This window comes from Pectinophora gossypiella, chromosome 4 (assembly GCF_024362695.1).
Source record: "Pectinophora gossypiella chromosome 4, ilPecGoss1.1, whole genome shotgun sequence".
In the NCBI taxonomy this organism is placed as follows: Eukaryota; Metazoa; Arthropoda; class Insecta; order Lepidoptera; family Gelechiidae; genus Pectinophora; species Pectinophora gossypiella.
In genome coordinates, this window is record NC_065407.1 from 7,977,504 (window position 1) to 7,994,494 (window position 16,991).

General features: G+C 40.0%; 1 protein-coding gene across 4 annotated transcripts in view; it reads left to right on the forward strand.

Annotated features, from left to right (window-relative positions):
- Positions 1 to 6,858: 6,858 nt before the first annotated feature.
- Positions 6,859 to 16,991, forward strand: part of LOC126366168 (LIM domain only protein 3-like) — a 35,693-nt gene continuing 25,560 nt past the window's right edge. For all 4 annotated transcript variants that reach the window (XM_050009124.1, XM_050009125.1, XM_050009126.1 and 1 more), the window contains exon 1: positions 6,859 to 7,274. The gene's annotated coding sequence lies outside the window, so the exon portion shown is untranslated. The remainder of the gene's footprint in view (positions 7,275 to 16,991) is intronic.

Sequence of the window (16,991 nt, forward strand, 5' to 3'; positions counted from 1 at the left end):
AAAATTACATAATTTACAAAGCTAGAGAATAGAAATATGTGGAGGAAGGATGGTGGAATCGCGTTATGTTAAAGTGAATGTGTCCGTCCTTTGACTGTTTGTGCTGCCATCCGGCCGTTGTCCAGATAAAAGCTTCTCCGTTGCACGAAAAAGCACTCACACCAAATATTGATTTGTTACTTCGCCGCTCCTAAAATGGAAGAGATATGTCTTGGCTTTCGTGTATATTTAAAACAACAAGTCTCGGAAAAGGAGTGGAGTACAAAAGATTTCTATATTTTCTATTTACTTGCATTAGACGTTATATGTTACACCACTACTTTACTTTATCAACAAGTAGGTAGGTACATCTCTGCGTAAGAATGTATAGTGCTGTTGCTGCTAACTAATCTCAGATATTGCAGATCAATTAAACTCGGGAAATGACTCGGTAATCAGTGATAGGTAAATGATGTAACGTGACTCAGTGTAACAGTGCGTTTAATATTATCAGAACGCGTCTGTTATCAGAGTGCGGGTTGGTCTCTAGTAACAGCGAGCGGCGGCTGCGGTGGCGACGGCGGCGGCCCAGCGCGGCGCGGGGTCGCTCTCCGGCCCGGTCTCGGACGCTTACGCTAAATCCTAATTAACTGCTTGATTAGAAGTGGTATAAAAAGCTCGTAATCTTAATTGGTATTTTTAATCAAGACTCGGGCTGCGACCAAACGTTCCGAGAAGGTGTCTAGTTAAACTCGTCAGTAATTTATTCATACTTAAATGTAAAGCAGTCATATAAACGTTTCTTACCGCATTTTATACCCTGTTAATTATAACGATCTTGTTATGATCTACATATTTGGTAATTAAACGTGTTATACAATGCATTATTTACCTCGTTGGGTTTCGAATACCTCTAATTAAGCGAAGAATTAAGGGATTTCTTTTATTAATTCTGTAGCTGTAATGGCGGGGTAGACCTTCATTTACTGACGCCCTGCTGGAAGTCCGCCAGGGCCGCCCGGACTAATCATGTAAAATTATTATTAATGCATTTAATTAAGGTGGCTATACTTTGCTGCATAAAGCGCACAGTTGTAGGGGCGCTCGGTTTAATATGGAACCCCCGGCGGCAGGGAGCCACCGGGAATTTGAGTCCGAGGTTAATTTAACGCTTTACCTAGAACTCCTAATACAATTCAGCTGGAAACATGATAGATATCAAATTACTTCATTAAATCTACCTCTGTTGAGCATTTCAATGCTCAGGTTACCATGAAAATGTTACCCGAATGGGTAACTCTAATTAAAGCACTAATGAAATAAATCCATATTCAGCGAACCAGTTTTTACAACTCGTAATTGTAGTAGCAACAATAAATTCTCACGGTGACGGTTGTACAAAAGCCGAGGTGATTTTTCGAGTCTTGCCATTAGCGAGGCCGTTTAATTGGTCGCCGCCTAAATGCGGCTCTGGCAGGCAATTACTGTTCCTATTACTTATTAACTTTCAACCGCCCTTAATGGTTTCCGTATTACAGCTCAACTTGAATGTGGCTTCGGAACATGCAGTGTTCTTTAATTACTTGTCTATACGTACCGCGGCACTGACAGCCACTTGCCTGTTTGCAAGGAATTATTAAGCAGGACTTTAATTGAACGTTTTGTTACGCATGCATACCGATTAATTTGAAATAGACGGATGCGGTGCAGTCAGCGTCGTGCGGTTTCTTAAGCCAGAGTACTTAGAGACAAAGCTTGTTATTTATAATTCTAACTTAAATGTACTCTAGTACATTGCGTAACATATGCTTATGCATATAAATGCGTCGCACTACACACTACGAGCCTTTTTGTTCATGAATGAAAGGTACTCTTGAGCGTACTCCACCACGCCTCTCATTGTTGGTTAGAGGCGTTTTTTTAGCTAATGGGCAATCCAATTGTTAGTTATGTAGCCGCCTAAAAGCCTCTTGGCTGAGATTTTTGTTAATGTTGATACGATACCTCTTGTACGGGTGAACGACGACGGGCTTTTGTTCCATCTGAAGTTCTTCGGATGTGTGGACAAGCTCTATGAATAAATGACTTGAGCTACTACAAACCAAACTCAAAATTTTACAGAGGGTGTCTTATGTCTATGGTTTGACAGTTAGTAGTTAAGTTATTTGTTTTGTAAACATTTAGAGTTTCAGCATAGTGGATAGTCAGCTAGTTGGACACTACATATTAATAGTGGGTTCAAGAGCAGGCCTTGGCTCGTTGCCGCTCTAACGATTATGCCCTGATCCGTCAGGCTGGCCGCTTCTGTCGTCTAGCTCCCAAATTATACACTCTACTTACTTCACTTCCTAAACTCTGACTACGACATTTTAGAATGTCTGAATAGTATCACTTACTTCGAGATAGAATTAAAACTAGTTTAGTGAAGTAAGGCATCAATGCATAATTGGGTACTAAACCTAGATAGACCCCTACAAGTCAACGTCTCCGCGCCAATATTGTTCTACAACTGCAGCGCCGTAAGTGGCTACAATAAAGCTCTCGCTACATTAAGCTTCCGCTAGTACGCCGTTAGCGAGATAACGAGACCCACTGCCCGCACATAATTTATACCGTCCGAGCTCGTTAAAAACTTATAAAGACGCACATTGTTAGTGCGGCCAATATTCGCGGCTATCCGAGGATATATGACCGCGCTAACGACGCCCGATGCCCGCTCCGTGCGAGCCATTGCGTAAACGATCTAGCCCATGTAGTCATACGAACGCGATCACTTCGATGCCGCCTATCTAGCCTTTAGGTACCAGTTAATGTGCGTCTTGTCTGTCAATACTCAGGTGTCAGCGCAAGAGAGCTCTATCTTTACAAGTTTACGTTCCATGTCTTTTCATCTGAAGTTTTAATTGCTTGATCGATCCATTTCAGCTAAAATGTAATAGACTGAACTTAACGTGGGTTTGGAAATATTGTATCGATTCGTCAGGAAAGTAGAATGCATGAGTGAGTTTAGCGTGCATGACTGTTGTAGGCTCCTCAAAGCTTTCCGAGTAAAGAATAGTCGCGTAATGGAAAATCCGTGTGCTGATCCAATCTGCCGCGAAGCTTTTAGGCTCGCTGGTCGAGCTTCGTTTTTCACTTAGCCGATATGCGCGCAATTACGGGGCCGCACGTAATGCAACGCTCCATTCCATTGCCATTTACTTTTTTATTCGTTTACGGAAAAAAATGGTTTTAAAGTGCAAAAATATTATTGTAAGTATTGTAACACCTTCTATGGAAACAGGTTGAAATGAAATGCAGGTTATGACTCAGATGATGACATAAATTTTGCGACCTTTAGAGGCGATATTTATCTTAATATCGAGTAATAAGATGAGAGAAAATATTGACACTGATTAAAATCCTCAGAGCCACACGCCTTCAGAGTAGATCATACCTTTTTAAGGAATCCGTAATTTGGTTTTTAAGTAATTATTACTAACATGCAAAAAGTTTATAAAACGTTGTAATGGATAATTATTAATTAGTTATACTGGTTAAGGGTTCAGTTATAGAGCGAGACCTGAGCGGGCGGCGGCGGCGGCGGCGCGGGCGTGGGTCGCTGGATCACGGACTCGGCTAAACACAAATCAACACCGATTCTCCATTTGTTAGACACGGGAATGTAATTATGGCCGGAACACTTGGCGGGAGGGGGAGGGGGCTGCACCGCGCGGGCCTCCACGTCATTCAAGCTTTTAGTTCGCTGCTCGACAACGATTGTTACTTTGGAATCGTAATGTAGGTACGTTTCAGAAAACATCCCCATCACCACTCTTTTTTTCTGATTTTCCAAAGCTTCCATTACCCTACATAATGGTCAGTTTCGCGTTTCAGCTTGCAAGATTTATTTCCATACTTGCTTTATATAAAGTTATAAGATGCATAATGTACAGTTTTCCCGTGCTAGTTTCCAATAACGATTAGAGTTGGGCGTGAAATTAAAAAGTACGGGTATAGCGTGCGCGCGGGGTGTGCGGTGCGGGCGCGCGGGGTGCCGGGGGTGCCGGTGCCGTGACACGAGTTAAACTAAATTAATAAACTTGCAGCAGTCTCAGGCTTTATTAAAAAACACTCATTAAAGCAGAGGAAAAGTAGGTGAAGTCGCCGCCGGGGACAGCGCCGCTAATTGCGCCGCCTTTATTGCTTAAATAAAGTTTTAGTGGGAACACAAGTTTTAATTAAAAATGTGAGAATAGTTTTTAATAAAGGACGGGCTCGGTGCGCGTATATTGCAAAACTTTGAGGCGATACGCTTAGCTTACAGGAAGTCCGGTGATATTGCGTCTTGCGCGCGGGCGCACTCACCGCGCGCCCGCCGCCCGCCGCACGCCTCTACTGCTATGTCGCACTGCAGCCGCCAAATTATATACAATCTGATAATAATTAATAATGTATTATTGAAAACGGACTATCAACCTATTTACCGATCCAGATGCCATCCTGATAGTTTTTACAACGTTTTCCATTCTTTAATCCATTTAATTAGACTTTTTGTCACTCATGTCACTTTTCCTGTCAATATAAAATGACAAATGGCAGGAGCACCGAGAAAAACTAATAATGTTCGTGATTTACGCCCGCCCTTGTTATTACGACTCATGTGAAATGTAATTTCGGCATACTGTGTGTAGAGCGGCACGCACACACGCGCCGGGGGAGTGTGCAATACGTTTAATAAAGGAGGGACGCGGAGTAAATCCTTCAATTTCGCCGGCACACAACGCCGTATTCTCGTTAACCGTGGCAATAAGTTAAACGGGCGGGCTGGCCGGCGGCCGCGCGCCGCGGCCCGCACGGCACCAACCCAGGAAATTAAAAAAGGTCTTGAGCCACTATGTCGAACCGCAAGCTTTCCTCGCCACGTGTTTCTCGCAATAACTCAACATTTAACACACCCACTAATTATATTCGCATTTCACACGAAATGGATAATAAAAGCCTCACTAATAATGCACGCGTACCTTTTTGCTCATACGCTATGAGCAATTTACATTTATTTTACATTTGTTAGTAATTACGTGGCCTTCTTTAACTGGCTATTTAATGTTCCATTGGCTGGCAAAACCTCTTATAGCGAGGCGAGGGTCTTTGAATGTCAATCACATTGGTTCCAGTTCCCCAGGTCTTGCAATTGAATCAATTATTTACTGCCGTATACTTAGTTGCTAATAGCCTCATGTTATTACTTCTCTGTGTCTACATTTAGACATTTATTGCATTACCAGACATTAAATAAAATATATTTTTATTTTCTTTATTTTTTACTCCAGTCAATGATTCACAGGCACTGAATTTTAAATTTAAATCGATATTGCATGTTAATGCGATTCAACAGGAAATATCTCCGGAAGAAACAGCATCATCACGTCTGTGTGTAGTTACACACCTTTAGGTGCTTAACTTCGTCGAAGATAAATTTGTTAAAAGCTACACTAAACGTGCGACTCGCCTGTGCAATAAATGTATGCATCTCATTCTATAATATTTTCCGCTTAACTAGTGATCTAATAAAAACCTAAACGAGCAATTACCTACTTACCTTAAAAGTTATGCAGTCATTACCTGATGCAGAGCACAATTAGAAAAGGAACGGAAAGCTAACTTATGAACAGAGCACTATAATATTTAATTAATTTACCTACCTACATTCCTGCAAGAAAAAAGACTGAGGGAGGAGAGGGGAGGGGGGATTTTCGCATTTTCGGGAGAGGTTTAATTACGTCCCAACTAGAATTATTTTTAATAATAAATTCAAATGAAGATGCATCACGCAAGTGATTGATATTTTCATGGTTTAATTAAGGAGTGCAAGCGGTGGACTTTAATCAAAGTTGGTTCATTTGGAAGTTGAGCGCGAGGCGCTGCAGTGGTTGCGACGGCGCGGTGCGGCGCAGGCGGCGGAGTGGCGTGTGTAATATCCCCCGGACAAAGAGTACAGCCGTCCTGCGGCGGGCCCACTGCACTCCTAATTAGATGTTCGATGAAAGTGTAATCAGACGTCGACCGGATCCGGGACGTAATTAAACGGCGCAGGCGAAGAGTGATTTATTAATAGAAAAGCTCGGTCCGTAATGAAATACTAACGGACAATGGCGGAGGGCGGGCGGCCGTGGAAATTAAATTCTCAGCCGGAGCCGCGGCCGGACACACTTGCCGTTTCTTTGCGGTCACAAGCCGCTGCTTAATAATTTACGTAGTCGACCACCTTCACCACGTTCGGCCGTCTCCTATTAGGGAGGACGTATGGAGGAGTATAAATTTGTCGGCGAGGGAATGTAAAGAAGATTGGTTTCCTAGTGGAGCGGGCGCGGAGGAAAGGGGTGGAATTGAATTTAGGCCGGAACCCACTATCGAGGCAGTGTTTGCGATATTTCTTACCTATACATCGGTGTGGGACGTGACGCTCTTCTCAATTACTTTAATATACGATCTCTTTTTATATATTAGTATTGCAGTATCCTATTTATTATGGCAAGTTATTAATTACTTACTCATACCTACACATTTCTTCCATTAGAATACAACCAAAACTTCGAAAGTAACTTATAAGCTTTTAGTAATTTCGTCTTTATAACTAGGACTGAATATAAATACTGCTCCCTGAAAGCTTTGGAAAGCGACTCGACTTGCCTAAAATATTTAAAGGTAGGTACTTCTATGAAAGAAACAAAACTTTTGGATTTACTTTAAACACTTTATAACACTTAAAAGCTGTTGTCGGAGTATACTTTTTCAATTAGAGTATTAAAGTGTTCCGACCCCGTCATTATATTAGAGTGTTGTTCCATTCCACCCCGTGTCGGCTGTGGGGCGCCCTGCTGGCCTGCCCGAGCGGCCGCACCGCAGACGGCAGCTCACTCCGTCGCGGCGCTCCGTGGAGATCACTCGTGTCGGTCGCTCTTCACCCGCCTCCAAACTTTACTCGAGCTCCGATTCGCCGCTCGCCAGCGGAACATCTCCCGCTCTTTAATTAAAACTTTACATCAAACATTTTAATTTACGGTCGCGAGTCAAATTGCACATCGGCTCCAGTGCTCTACCTTGGACTTAATACCCTGGTCTTTGCTGACCGGAAGCGATTTGAATTTCAAGTGTCAATTTTCTAAGTGGACAAGTAAGATCGTAATCTGGTGTTTCAACGACTTTGTGGTGGATTTTCTCTGTATGGATTAAAATACAAAAATAAGTGGAGAAAACTATTGCTGTTATCTGCGGTTACTGCTTGTTGTCGGAAGCTGTTCGGAAGCGTTCAGGTCTGTATCACTGTTGTATTATTTGCTTTCACCGATAAGCTTTATCAGATTTTTATGACAAATTAATGAACGCTTATTTAGGTATTGCTTTTTTATATGCACCTGAAAATATGTACTCATACGCCTTTGTTTTTAAAATTTCTGCTAGTTACGATAACAAAATGAAATATTGGAACATTGGTTTTTTAAATATTTTTTGCTGTTATATTTTAACTAAGAAAAGAACATTTGCTTTTAAAATAAAAAAGTGTGTTTTTATACATTGCACCTGCTTATTTTTTCATTTAACAACAATGACGTACCTAATGTAATATTACTCAACTATATTCAACTTTAAATATTATATTTACAAATGTAGAGTTATTTTTGCTAGAAATTCTTTGAAACGACAATTTTTATCAAATTAAAATATTTTTGTTTTTGTTCCCTGAATAGTTTGAAAACTTAAATCCAGTTGGCGGGTAAACTTGATTATCTACCTGCAAAAAGGTTATGTACATATAATATACTTTTGAATAATATACCTACCTATTCATTTATTTAATTCTTTTAGGTTTTTGAATCAATGAATGTTTGTACCTATGCATTGCGGAATACTTACATTTATATTAACAATCATTGCATGGAGACTATGCTCTGGTTACGAAATTGTTTTAAGCTGGTGATAGTTTTGGTAAACACTACAACATAATTGTGATACGAAATGAAGGTTAAACAGTCATACACATAAAGAATTATTACTACATAATGGAAGGTTTTAGATACGGCTATTTATTTTGTTACTAATAGTTGGCATTTATTCTTCTTTATATTTTGGAGTTACGAACAGAATAAACACACGTAATAATAATATTTTAGTAATAATAAAATATTATTATGTTTAAAAACAACAATTAACTAACAAAAACACCTTGTATCATCTCCGGTAATAGAGTTTCTTATAATTAAAGATTTTCGAAACTGATATTACTTTGTTAACACAATAGAATTACCCAGGTTGCGTCTCTATCGTCCGATCTTAAATGTATTTTTAATTAATTCGTGTCCGGATCGTATTTGGACACCGCGAAACTGAAGACAGTGACATCTTATTCACAGACAATACAAAGTTGTTCACAGAGAAAATGAAGTAGGTAATTCTCTAAATAAGGTGTTTATAATGAAGATTTTAAGAAGATGGAAGTAAAAGTTCCGAACAGTTGCGCTTTCCATAAGGTGTAGAAATTATTATAATGTATCTTTGTTTTGTTGGTATCTGATACATTATACGACTCATTCTCACGAGGTAAAGAAGTGCCGCTAGTGTTGTATATTCTCTCCCAAGAGTTTTGTATGCCAATAAGGCATTACAAAATCTATACTTATTTGAATAAATAGATGTAAACTTTCAATTTTCTTCAACAAAAACCCTTTCTTTTCACATTGTCAGCCAGATCAGTCGCGAGCCTGTAAATAAAACTTGACTTATTTTGATGAAAGTCACAAGCTAGCGGAGAGCGCTCGACTACGTGTGTGTGGATAATCGCGGGCAGCGAATTAGTTCCGTGTCGTATGCGCCCTCACGACCTCGCATACTGATGTCGCTTGTTTTAATTATTGTGTCTTAATTAAAGCCCGCCTCTAGACGGCCGCACGACGGCTAAAGCCGAAAATACATGCCGCAGAATATATACGCCGCAATTTACGACTAAAATTCTCAACTTGTGTCAAACTTGTATGGACGGAAAGATCGCTGTAACAGTCTTGACTTGCTAGTTTATCTTTGTGGCTTTCGCTCAAAAATCTGTGAAAGACAGAATCTGTCTGTGTCTGCGTGTGTCTGTTATCTGGATAGGTAACCAATTACTTTTATTATTTATCTATGTAGTCTTAAAGACTGGCACGTATTTTTAGTTTTGTGCCTTGTATCCCACCTATTTATAATTATTCATATTTTTTTAATTTAAAGACGAAGGAGAGCTGTCTCAGGGGTCATTGTATAATTATAATTAATTTCAAGTGCAGAAATAAATTAAAAATGGTCAGCCAGGGTTGTATAACTTGATTAGCACTATAAATATGATATTGCGAAATAATTAACCATCACTAGCAGATTACGCATTGCATAGTAATTACAGTATATGTAAATTGCCGAGCGGTTGCTTATCAATCATAATTTGATTACATTACGCGGTATAGCTTCTAAAATTAATTAATGCAAATTAACTGCTGATATTACGCAAAAGATATTATAGGGTAGCGAAATCAATGCATTAGTCGTGTAAAACCCGTATCGTGATTATGATGTTTATCTCCATCCATTAAAATTTATAGTATCTAATCATGAGCGTTACGGCGCTACTGACTTACTTCATTTAGTTGGAACCATAACTAGGCGATAAGGAATGATTACAGCGGATTAACTAAAGTTACAAAATATACCTTAAAATGATATAGTTTCATAACGAAGCTGGTTAGTGAATACCAACCTTTATCGAATAATACAGACATATTTTCTCGCGAACAAAAAAGATGCAAAACAAAAACTGCGCATACGCATTATAGTTGATGTCTTTTGAATGACATCTGCCATTGCGTGCATTTTTGTTGCCCGCGAACAAAAGACATCAACGCGCGCTCTCTCCTGTCCGATGAGGACACCGCATTTGGATTCGAATATCTTATAGTCGCATAGTTTCACATCTAGTTGAAAAGTTAAATCCATCTTGTGATTAAATTCAACCGGTTAAGCTTAAGTGGGTGGATAGTTGTCGGCGCGGTGTGAGATAACCGGCGTGAAAGCTTCCTTCCGGCTCGGCGGCGTGTGGCGTGTGGCGGTGCCTTAACCGGCCCGATTATGAGTTCCATTATCAACGTTGCTCATTAGAGACCCCTAATGACCTCACTACCTCCGCTACACTCCGTAATGAAGGGACTACCACGCGCATTATTGTACACCAGATTCAGTATCCTCACTCCAGTAATTAGAGTAACAAGTATAAATTAATTAACGCATTGTAATTGATTGTAGCAATACGAATGGGCTTCACATTGTGTCCCAATTATAATTGATTTCATTAACAAAGCTTCGCTCATAATTGAAAGTAGACAGTCCCAGCGAAAGGGAGGGTAAGGTAATTACAAGATCCAATTTAGAATTGCCAACTCTACACTTTGCTGTTAGTTTCAAACAAAAGCTTAATTAATTAAGTCGAAAACAATTAAGTTCAGTGCCGTAATATTCTCAGCAATTACGCGGAATTCGTCGTATTTGGTAGCGTTCGGTAATTGCCAAGACTCGTCAGATTGTACCCGTTTCTAATAAGAAACAACACAACATTCATTATATATTATGTACATTGCCAACACTAATTGGCAAATCTTTTATTAATACGTTACATATAAAGGCCCTATTAAATTTATAAACGATGTTCTCCTGCTGGTTCGGTAATTGGATGTTTGTTTTTATAGCGCGAGATAGAATTTCAAGTCATGTAATGTAATATCATTCCGATAGCCTTTTCGTTTTATTAATAACCTTATTAATAAATCCTTTATACTATTTATAGTAATGTCCTCAGTTACTTACTTAAAAAACAAATAAAACTGATGTTTTTGGTGGAGAGCAAACGTTATGATGGTGAGTGTTAGTCGGGTGTGGGCTGTCAATTTGAATGTATTCAGTGTAATAAATCAGTGTATCGTTAGGCGAGCTCTGGCAGGTAGGCGCCGAGAGTAACGAGACACATTTCCGGGCGTATCCTTCCAATTAGCGGGCAGCCGGGTGCTGATGATCCGCGCGCCGGTGTCCTGCGCCGGCGGCGGCGCGCTGACCGGCCCCCGGCCCGCGCGCCGCCCGACCGCGGCCGCCCGTGCTGCCTCGTTACGCGCCCGCCTCGTTAGGGGAATTGTTTGTTCGAGTATGTAAAAATGTGTTTATTTGCACGTACGCTCCGGGGTAAAAATATATGAAAAGACCCTTTTAAGACTTTTAATGATTTCCCGGCAAAGGGAAATTGGGTTAGTTATTTTCCCCGGGGTTGCCCCTCGTTAAGTTTTAATGGGGTAGCTACGACGTAATCAAACGTACTTATTTAAGTTAACGACGTTTACTGGCTCTGTACTTTGTTGTCAATAGAAGTTGTTTCCGTTGAATAAACACGTCACGGCACCTAACTGTTGGGTGTAACTGGAGAGGCAGCTGGTTGAAAATTATCGCTGTCCATGTCGGCTAATTATGAGTCACTTCAAGGTAAACTTTCTCGGAATATGTTAAGAAGTGTACATCAGAGCTGGGGATTTCCGTCGGTACTAACACTGTATGAGTAGACGCCTAATTAATCTCCAGTAAAATGTCGACGTCGGTTGTTTTTGCCAGGAACTCGGCTCATTAGAGCGACGAGGCATGTTGATTACATTCTGCAGTGCTTATTAGCGCAAAACTCTCATTAGGGGGCCACTATTGTTGTAATTAAACAAGAGGCAACACCGGTGCCGGCCGGTGAGCGAGGATTATACTGAAAGCGCCTCTATCTCCCTGCGATAAAACTCTCCAATACCGGCATCGAACGCAGGGAATGTATTGTGCGAATTTAATTAACAACTCAATGGTTACATACTATGAAGGGGAGTTCTTGTGGTAGCTGACATGATTCTATTGTTAGTGGCAATGCAAAAAATGTGGAGGTTTGTTTAGAAGTGGCTTACGCAATTACGAGGCAGTGGTGTTCCGGCGGTGTACGTCGTCGGAGTTTAATTGGACGGTCGCGTCGCCGCGTCGCCCGCGCGCCGCCGCCGCTCCGCCTAACACTTCTAATTGGCTCCCCAACACTAACAGGAGCCGCACGCCAAATTGTATACTCATAGTCTCGTTACTTATAATGGCTTGTGATTCCTCTCAAACACCTGCCCCGCTTCCAATTTCTCCACGGAAATAAATAATTAAACTTTCCTCAACACTTGAGACTTTCCTTATTAAAAATAAACTTATTTCACCGGGATAATATTATTATGAAACATTTCTATATTGCCAACCACAATCATATTTAGGTACGTAGGTTATCTACAGAGTATCTGGCATATACATAGCACAAAATTATCGTCGTCTCGTTTACTAATTAAAGCAAAACACGTCTGAGCACAAACATCTCGGGACGTCATAGATGTTTACACAATGGGCTCTATTCATTAATTTACTAAATTGGGAACTGCTTTAATTAGTCCAATTAGGGGGTAATAAAGAACTTAGTTTACATTACGTGTGTGATTGGAATTGATTGCCGTAGTGCGAGTGATTGGCGGCTCACGTGCAGTGCGCGTGCGCCGCCGCCGCCGGTGACACTGCATACAGTAGTCGCTCTAACCGCATATTAAGATAATGGTCCCTAATTAAAAATGTATGTCTCGAATGCTGATAATATCACCAGCCCAATCAAAACTATAACATTGTTTTTTTTTTAAAGTCTTCACGTAACATTAGTACACATATTGGTAATTGAAATGTGTTTGAACACGATATTTCAATCATGTCAGAGCGTTTCAATAACATGCACTAATCCAATTTTAATGTTATGGGCTCGTATGCATTAGGTATACAAACATTTGTATTGATTAATGATAGTAGGTACGTAACCAAAATGAAGGACAGTTTATGATGATGAGTTTGACAGGAGAGTGTGAGAGCTTGTGCGGTGTGAATGTGAACCGTCGCGCGCGCCGGCGTACGCCGTGCGACCGGGCGACACACTTCAGGCGGCCGGATATGACCGGCTATTTAATTTCCGCGCTTTCAGTGATCGTTTCATATTCAACTACCTACTTGCCAATTTCTGTGGCGTAAGTCACTGTACCTGCGTCAACTGAGAGGATATTTCAAAGCTTATTTCGTAATTTCTGTCGATTTAGATTAAAATTAGCTAAGTGTTCCTTGGATAGAAGGATCGAGAACGGTATAAGTAAAACGCCAATTAGACTGAAGAGAACCACCCACAGAGTCTGACGTCCATATAGCAGTTCGTAGCGGAGTCTGTATCAATTACGCGAGACAGCAGCGAACGAACGAGTGACACAGATCGCCGACACATCGGATGTGGCATTTTATTTCCCACCTTTTGCTTTACTTCTCTCGCTCATTAGAATGGAAACTGATAACTTGTAAAAAGGACTCGTTTATATGCAAATTTTGGGTAATAGGGTAGTTTCCAACTAGTCAAATCAGATACTTTTTACTGAACGTCAAAACACGAAATTACTATGGAATTTGTATGAAAAAGCACACTGTGACGTCATAGAAAAAATGTGATAAAATGTCGGACTGATATTAACGTTTTCTTGATTAATTTTTTTAAATAAGTTGAAATGAAAAAGAAAATGTTTTTCGTTAGCTCTAAATCTGTCTTTATTTAGTAATCAGAATTTCATAATTTATCTTTGACCTAGGAAAATACCCAATTAACCGTAATTAATAAAATAATTTCGTACTTCAGATACCTATTTACTTTACTATTTAATATAATTTATAATACAGAAAAAACGATTTTAGAGCTTGTTTATTTATTTATTTATTTGTACACTATAGGATAGACAAAAGAAACATGAATTCTTATCTCTAAGAAAGAGATTTATTCCAGCTGATCTACACTTCGTGACAAGAGAGACAGATTGTTGAGGAGGACTGTAAACAATAAACTCGTATACTTAATAGCGAACCACTAGACACTGAAACATCATTTAAAATACCAACTACATTTGTCTACGATCTATGTCGCAGGCGGCTTTAATTAGAGTAACGTCAACACTAGCCGGTGAATTGGCGCTTTTTGCGTCGCCGAAAGATTTGTACCAATTGCAGGGTGCGGGTGCGCGGGGCTTCCCTGTCCAACGTTTGGGCAATTAACGCAGCCCTAGCGGCGCCTCTGGAGACTCGTATGTTTGAGCAATTCAGGGCTCCAGGCTCTTGGCTGTAATGCCGTGTAAATATGACAATTAAAAATGATATTCAAGAATGGATTCGTTGCGGTTTGCAGATGATTTCCGTCGATAACTGAGTTTGATAGTTAGTAATTTGTGTGCAATAAAGTGTATTCCCCTGTATTCCCGAAAGGGTCGATTTTTCCATTAAGTAACGGGTTTGTGCCCAAACCCTAGAAATCACGTGATATCAATTATTTATGGTTCAAACATGAATTCAAACTCTAAGTCGAATTCAGTGGTAAAATCACGTAAGAACTGTTGATCATTTATCAGTGAGGGTTAACGAATTTCCAAAAGTGATACAATACATTTTATATGTACATGTATACCTAGGTACTTTAACACATATATAACGAAATAAATATAAGTAAATACATTAAGTAAATATAAAGTATTTAACTAATTACCTGTCAAAACTTCAGTCGCAATTACCAGCCGGGTCTGCATGACAACCACGCTGCGCGCGGCGCGAATTATATTGAGCGCTTCGACCAATAAACGATACGAATGCTATCTAGATGGACGTCAAACGGCTATTGGTCAAAGACCTCGATATAATTCGCGCCGTGCACGGCGCGGTTGCCGTGCAGAGCCTACTGGGTTACTTTAGCAACATAAGGGCAATATTAAAATCAATTTGTTCTAGTGACATGGATTAGGAGAAGTAGGTATTCAGTCAATGTAACCACTGTTGGGGCAGGTCGCGTACTCGTCCGCGCAGTTGAAAGTAGGTAGTTGCGTGTCTATATGAATGGCTCAAACAAAAAAGCACTTTATAACTTAAGCAGGAAAAATCGTGACAATTTATTGGAAATAAACTAGAAGGTTTAACAAAAATGTATAAGGTTCGGTTCCTAATCGGTTAGGTATGGTTGGTTGTATGTAATCGTTACATGAGTCATGTCAGCAACTATGCCACCAGGGTTGATGATGTTGGTATTCCAGCTCACAACCTACACGATAAGAAGAAGTTTATCAGTTGATCGAGGGGAGGCCTGTGCTCAGCAGTGGGACGTATATAGGCTGTTTATGTTATGAGTAAGTATGTTTATTTATGATCGGTAGTAATGATGCAGTATTTTATTTATAATAGAGTTGCTTATGCTTTGCGATTTACAAAACTAAAGAAGCAGAAATCATTCATTTTATTTTATTTAGCGCAGTGAGCTTAGTATAGGAAAAGATGCTTTAGATATAATAAAGTCTATAAAATATATTTAAACCACTTATCAAAATTTACCGTAATATAATTACATTAGCCCCACTAATACAACAACAGGTTAAATTGCCGTTCTGCGTTCATTTGGTGCTGAGGAAAACATCTATTTCCCCATGAATGTCGCTGTCTGGGGTGCGACACCCCTATCCATCTTCGCGATAGCAATCACTGGCTCTCACTAATAGAAGCCACTGTTTATTTACCATTAATTTTGCGCACCCCTGCACGTGTCGCGTCAACTTCGTATTTGTACATAACCGTTATATCCGACTCTATATCGATACAAGGGGCCATGAAAGCAGTTTCAGTTAGTTTGTTTATTATTCGATTGATACTCTATTCTCTCTCTCTCTCTCTCTCTTTAATTAAGAACTGCGCTCTTGCCGGTGGAGTAATCGCCATTCCTCTCTTCTTCCCGCCAAATCCTTCACCTCCTGATAAGAAACGACCTGCACCTCAGTCTATTCTATTGTAGAGTAAACGTCTCTTATAGTTACAATAGGTACTTACCTAATTATTATTTTTTATATACCAATTTTAATATAAAACTAGTTAAACTAACTTATCTATCACATCAGCTCTACTCACACCCTATAGAGAATTAGCTCGTGAATTTGGTTTTTTCATATTACATTTGGAAATGGAGAAGTCCTGTATTATGTAAATGTTTACAATGCAAAGATATACATTACGTACTTACTGAGTTTTACATAAAAGTAGCTAAACAATGCAGAAATTAGGGTGTGCAAATTAGTGTGATGACGGCGGTCGCTGGTCGCTGACGATAGCGGCATGTCATTACTGCTATCAGCTGATCACCGCACTAGCACCACACGCAGTGAGGGGGCCCTATCCACTTACTACATCACCGACGAACGACAGGGGTGAATACGCAATTTCATATCGCACTTCCAAATAGATACACCACAAAACCGCATAGGAAATTAGCTCACTGATAACACTCTCTCCAATATAACAACGTCAGATATGATATTGAACGTCGACGTAAAACTTTGGAGAAATCTGGAAAGTTTCGTCCGTAAATTTATGATACAGTACTTTCTTATTAAAGTTAAAGGCAGCCTTATGTTTTGAGTGACAAATCCAATTTTATTCTCGACTGCCCCTCTCGGCCCGCACCCGCGGACCGATCAGACCTTATCCAAATTGGATCTTGAATAATAAAGAATCGGGCGATTGGATTTTATTCCTTAAATTCAATTAGCACACGAGGGTCGTGTGTGTGACTGCAGACGAAAGATAGAGGCACATTATCGTATTAAAAGGGATTGTAGGGGTTTATTGCTTGGAAAGGAGCTACCTACCTATTCTTTAACCCTCGCCGACTTATACGCAGCCAGCACCCTTCGGTTTATTTTTAAGCTACATATCTGACAAGTAGGTCTCTGAATAATGCCTCCTATTGACGTCGTGAAATATTTTCCAATTCTAATCCAAACATTAATGTAAAGCAACTGATCGAAAAGATTTTAAATTGAACACATCTATTTCAGATACTGTGCCAGCAAATCGAATTTGCAATTCTG